The sequence below is a fragment of the Anopheles arabiensis genome, chromosome 2, assembly GCF_016920715.1.
Source record: "Anopheles arabiensis isolate DONGOLA chromosome 2, AaraD3, whole genome shotgun sequence".
Lineage (NCBI taxonomy): Eukaryota > Metazoa > Arthropoda > Insecta > Diptera > Culicidae > Anopheles > Anopheles arabiensis.
In genome coordinates this window covers 50,253,608-50,259,607 of record NC_053517.1, presented here as the reverse complement: position 1 = coordinate 50,259,607, position 6,000 = coordinate 50,253,608, and positions in this window count along the sequence as shown.

The following is a 6,000-nucleotide window of genomic DNA, read 5'->3' as shown; positions in this document are numbered from 1 at the left end:
TGTTCGCTATTTTTGCCATTTTTGCATATATTATGCCAACACTGTTCTCAAATGTGTTGTTTTACTTTTAGTTTGGATGCTGCATTGTTGATTCATTCGATCATTACTCTTATCATATATTTACGAAAAGTATCCATCTTACCCGTAGGATCCGTCTTTACCTACCTTCCCCTATAGCTATTTCAATTACTCAACAATGATAAATGATCGTTACAATTAACATATTTTTTTATGAAATGATCGCTAGCAACAAAAGTAAAAGATCTTAACGGTTTACTGAGTAAAGGATTGTTTCTAAGATCCCAACTAGGTTAAAAAGCTAATTAAATTGAAAATGATGGGTCTATCAGGCTTTTTATTCTTCTTCTATTTGGCGTAAACGTCCTACGCGAACATGCCGACCTAAATAGGCTTTTGAGACTTCTATCTAGTCTGTATGGATCACATAATTTGGGTACCCAAAAACGACAACATATAACGAACTAAGGAACAGAGTAACTATTCGAGACAGTAAGGATATTGTTTTGAATTCAATATAAACACGTAAAATAAAGTCTAATAAATTGAATGCTCCGGGAATGATTGTGTGATTACTTTCCATAATATGTAATTTTAATATAATGTGTTTATTCATATCAGATACTATTCAGTCTTATTTTTAGTACTGAAATTGACAATCACATGCAAAAGCATTCAATTCTATGCTTTACTGTAGTATGACATATTAGATAAGTAGATTAGTTTAGTTTAGTTAGTTAAGTTAATGTAAGTGTTATACAAAGTTAGTGTATTTTTCCGATGATAAATTTGGATTAAAAACAACCGATAAACTATTCAACTAATATTCTCTTAATCTCTCAAAGATTATTATAGAAATCTAGGTTTGTAAAGTGTTTGTCTGTGCCACTAATGGGCTTGGCTTTCAGTGACTTATTGATTACCATAGCAGGATTGTCAGGATAGTACGTATGGGTACACGATCCAATCGGGCCTTGGGCTCATGATGCGCATGTTATTTGTAAGAAGTTTTTAAAAAATATAACGATCTAGATTTTCTTAGACTAATCATTCTGTATGTGAATAGTCTGGCATGGAACAATTAAATTATACGAACAAGAGCTGTGAATGATATTTCCAATGTTAGCTTCTTCGGGTGTGAAATCCAATCATTTCACCCAACACAAATCAGTATGGCGTAGCCCAAGATACATACAACAGTACAACAGCACATACAACATACCCACCAAAAACGTACTCTTCAAACTTATTTATCCAATTTGTCACGTACTACGTGAAATATCTCGACAAATTTATGGAAAGTGGAGTCCCTAACCGTGATGAACATGTCGTCTCAAGGACATGGGTCGGGCATGGCCCTTATCACCGATTTACGCCAAACCAAACGGCTGACCCAATCTCATTCAGCTTCCGTTTTTTTTTTAAATAACTTCAAAAGCAAATATATCATGGCCCGCCGTAAGTGACAGGGGCCGCGAGGTCCGCAAAATCGCGTCCATACTTTTCACTCTCCACTGGTGGCAGAAATTTAAACTCACCCATGCTTAGTTTCTGCCGATGCCTTTTGACCTGCTTGACCTAGCAAAGAATGTTGGAGGAACAGCCGCCTCCATTTTATCCACCGCTTGAAGCCGATGAAGATATGGCTATTGCGATGAAGATTTCAAAACCACGCATGGAGAGAGGGAGATGGGGGAGAGAAGGGACGAATTTTCCGGATCGTTCCATCTCCCCCTGTCCAGCCGTAGCATACTTTGCCCGCTCTTCATTTTCTTCGCCAAATCTTCATCTGACGGGAGCGCGAGAAGGTAAATCATGCGATTTTCGGCTAGCAAAGGCATAAATTTTCCACCGCCTTTTCTGTCAAGCGCAGGCTCAATATCAGCACAGCATCTTTATACTTTTGCAGCAAGCTTTTCTTGCGAGAGGAAGTTGGAATGAGGGAAGGAATTTGGTAGAAAACTTTATCCCTTCGCCGTACCGCAGCAGTGCAGCAGGCACCACACAAAGGAACTCAAAACAAGACACGCACACACCCACACACACACACACACTCACGGACACGGACACAGATTTGCCAAGCCCGGAACCCCAACCGACCAACCAACAAGCGAGAAAACAAATGAAAACCCACAATACTATCCTTGAGGCGGACGAGAAACTCGTCGGAAGTTCAACGTCGGGTAATCTTCGCTCCACGTTTCCCTTCCACCCAAAACGCCATCAAGAAGACATCCCTAACGATGGAATGATGAAAAAATACCACCCACCCTAACCCACTGCCAACCCACCACCAACCATCTGCCGCACAGGAGGGCGGTGAATCTTCTCCCGAACGCCGGATTCGCTTTTCTATCCGTTTGATTTTGGCTGCTTTCCTTCTGCGGTCCTATTTTATGCTATTTTATGCTGTTTTATTTCCACCGTAGAGACTGCCGCCGTATGCTGTTCGGACTACTGCATGTGTGTATATGATCTCGTTTTGCGGAATCAACTTCCTTTGCTTCCTTGCTGCTCCCAGCAGCTCTCCCACTCTTCCCGGTTTTGCTGGCTGTGTCAGTTACAGCACCTACGAGTTTGCCATTATTCTTTCATTTTCTTGTCCTGTCCTGGAAGCCATTTTCCACCAGCATCAGCACCCCTTCCTCAACCCACACACACATCGCACTCACACACACCCGCCCAACATGACACGATGTTTAATGATCACAGATAAGGCAGGATATAAATTTTATTCTCCTTTTTCACTGCCCTCCCCCCCCGCCTTGTTCTCCCACCCTCCCACCCGGGCACAGCAGCGTCCTCGAATATCGTCGTCTCGTTCGTTTTTATTTCCACTGAAGCTATGGATTAGACAAAACCGGCGGCTGAGAGAGTTCCCAATCCGGGCACGGGAACACATCCTGCCCTTCCGCGCATTTGCTGGCCACGGAACGAATCGTAATACCGTACCGAACCTCACTATCGAAGAATTTTTGCGAACCAAATCGCAACAAAGCATTGCTTGGGCGTGCAAAATATGGGAAGGGATGGGGTCGATTTGCGGAATTGTGGATGCTTTCGATTCGGCACTGCAGGGAAGGTTTGGGAAATTTGTATTGAACGTTAAATATTTTCCCATCGAAAGCTGAATATTTCTGAATCATGTTTTGCGTGATGGGAAATGAACCACTTGTACACAGCAATATATTCATTTGCCTAACATTTACCGTGAACAGATGCACTATTTCTTTGCACCAGTACTACACTCCTTCATTCTAGCCCGTTAACTCCAAACCATAAAATATCCCGTAATGTCGTTTTCGCAAAAAGAAACTAAAAAATCAACACTTACAAATTAGACAACCTATCTTGGCTCTAAAATCTAGCATACGTGCCACCGGAGCGTGTTCCTAAACGGTTTCCTCCTCCCTGTCAGTGGAGATGACTATAAAAATTACGACCCACACTGCTTCGAGAAACTGACCAAAGCGCAAGCCCACACCTTCACCTTCTTTGCCTACGGTTGCTTCGAAGGCTTTGTCCAGTTGGATAGTCAATAAAACCACAACTTGCAACATGAGCTGACTAACTTTTGGGCCCCCCTCCTCCCCCCCGTTCCGTTCTCCGTAAAGTGGACACCCAAGTGATCGTTAACGCCCCTACCGTCTCTACTCGCTCGTGCCCTCGATCACCAGCCTGATGTTAGAGAGAAAATTGAAGTTCCTTTTTACGACTCAGTTAATTTGTTGTGTCGTTGATTTTGGGCAGAGGGGGAGGGGGGGTGGGTCAGAGTTTTAGCCAAGAACTGGGTTTCTGCGCGCACGCTTGCTATCAGCCGAATTTTACGGATTTTAAATCGAACGGATGGATGGATCATCATCGATGTCACCGTCGATACCATCGCGCTGTGGTGCATGATCAAGCCGATGGGTAGCTGCGATTTGCCACACACATTTTTTGTGTGTTTTATAAGGAAATCATTAGATCTTCTTGGCTGGCTGTGCCCGAGGTGGCTCAATTCGGAGAATATGATTCGAGCGGCAGTGATGTTTAGCTATGCTATCCTTCGATTGATCGGCGATCGCGTGCGCTTGCGTAGAAACGTGTGTTCTGGAAAGCCATTTAACGAGCATTGAAATGGGAGAATAATGAATACGGATCGATATTCAACATCAGCGACACATTTTATTTCGATTTGTTCCCATCTAAATGAGTTGGTTGTGAAGTAAAATTTTGGTAGAATTTGTAACATAAACTTCTGGCGTAGAACATAAATATCTTGCTTCAAGATGACTTAGTTATTTTGCTCTTTTAACCAATGATTTTTTTTTCTTTCTTTGCAAACCCCAATCTCTGGGAATATCTTACATTATCGTCATCGTAGATGATGATATACAATGCTGTGCTCTCGGGGTAAGCGATGTTAATCTCACTAGCAGCAGCACAACGTTCAAGTGGCTGTGCGTATTTCTTGCCAAACATCATTAGTCCTTTCCTTTTCCCTTCCCAGCCCTCCAACTCCGCAAGCACAGTCTCCACCGGAAGCCGGAACCAAGACAAAGGAAACGATAGTGAAGCTTCACTTCCTTGTCCTTCTCAGAGCGTCTTAAACAAACGATTGACAGTGTACTCACGCCTCACGCCGCTCGGGAGGCACAAAAACGCACCACCCAAACACAATGCTCTTTCGATGACGCTTCCCTTCCAGTATGGGGGAAGCAAAAACCCAACCAAGGACCTTTGCTAGGTGGCTCCGTTTTTCTTCATTCATCAATTTGACACCAAAAACATGTAGCCGTTACAGTGAGCCTTCCATCAAAGCTGGCAAAGAAGTGTTTTCTTTTCATCGTTTTCCTCCTTTTCTTTTTAGTGCTTTCCATTTTTCCACATAAATCTCAAAGGTGCTTGGATGGCAGAGCAAGAAACCACCACAGATAAAGCGAGCAAAATTGGATCATCAAACAAAACGCTTAATGAGCGAGCGAGAAAAGACGCCACCGTGCTCAAGACATTACGAACGAAGAAGCAGTACACATACACATACACACATACGTAGCATCAAAGCCGTACACAAAAAAATGCTCCAAGCCCAACAAAAAAGGATGAAGAAAACTTCATCAAGCTTCGGAGCTAAAACAGTGACATTCCACGGATTTGACCGGTTACGCCACCAAAGCCAACCGTTCCGCTTTGATGGAAAGCTGTGAAAAACAGGGACAACCATTTTTTGAGGGTTAATTTTCACCACCGAAGCGAGAGATGATTTTGCCTAGAAATTCGTACGCATGCGTTCATCTTCACACACACACAGACACACACATATTCTCTCGCTCTCCTTGGAGTGAGTTTGGAACTTCGGAGAGCCGATTTTCCCCACAACTAAGAGCAAACGAGATGCAAAGCAGCATCCACCACAAGTACCGGGCAAATTTTCCACACATCAAAGCTTACGAATCAACCCACAAGTTGCACCTGCCCTGCTGAGATGTCATCTGCCGCATCTGTGCAACGCGCCATTTTCAAAGTGGGAGGAGCCTGCGATGCAGCTGGCGACGGTCACTCATTGGCTGGCGTCGATGGAAACGCAGAGAGCGAAAAACTCCGCAAGCGAGCAGAGCTGGAAATCTCCCTTCAGAAACGGACCGGCTTCGCGCGTGATGGTTCAATGTTGCATCGGAGTAGACACACAACGTCACACGCGCCTCGACTGTTGCGTTAGGGAAAATCGGTCGCTTGCGGAGAAGATGAAGGAAAAACGAAAGCAAGAGCGTCAGGACATCGAAACATCGCACACTCTTCAAAAAATTGAAATCTTTTCACCACGGCACGCTTGGAGGTTTATTTTGGACACATTTCTCTCTGTCACACTCACTGTTTGCCCATCCGTGGTCGTTCCCCGAAACCCCGAAATGTTCTTTCAACGGATTTTTAGAACATTTTCTTGGCCCTACGCGACGACTGCTGCACAAATTCATCGTCGCTTGAAATTATTGATTTTTC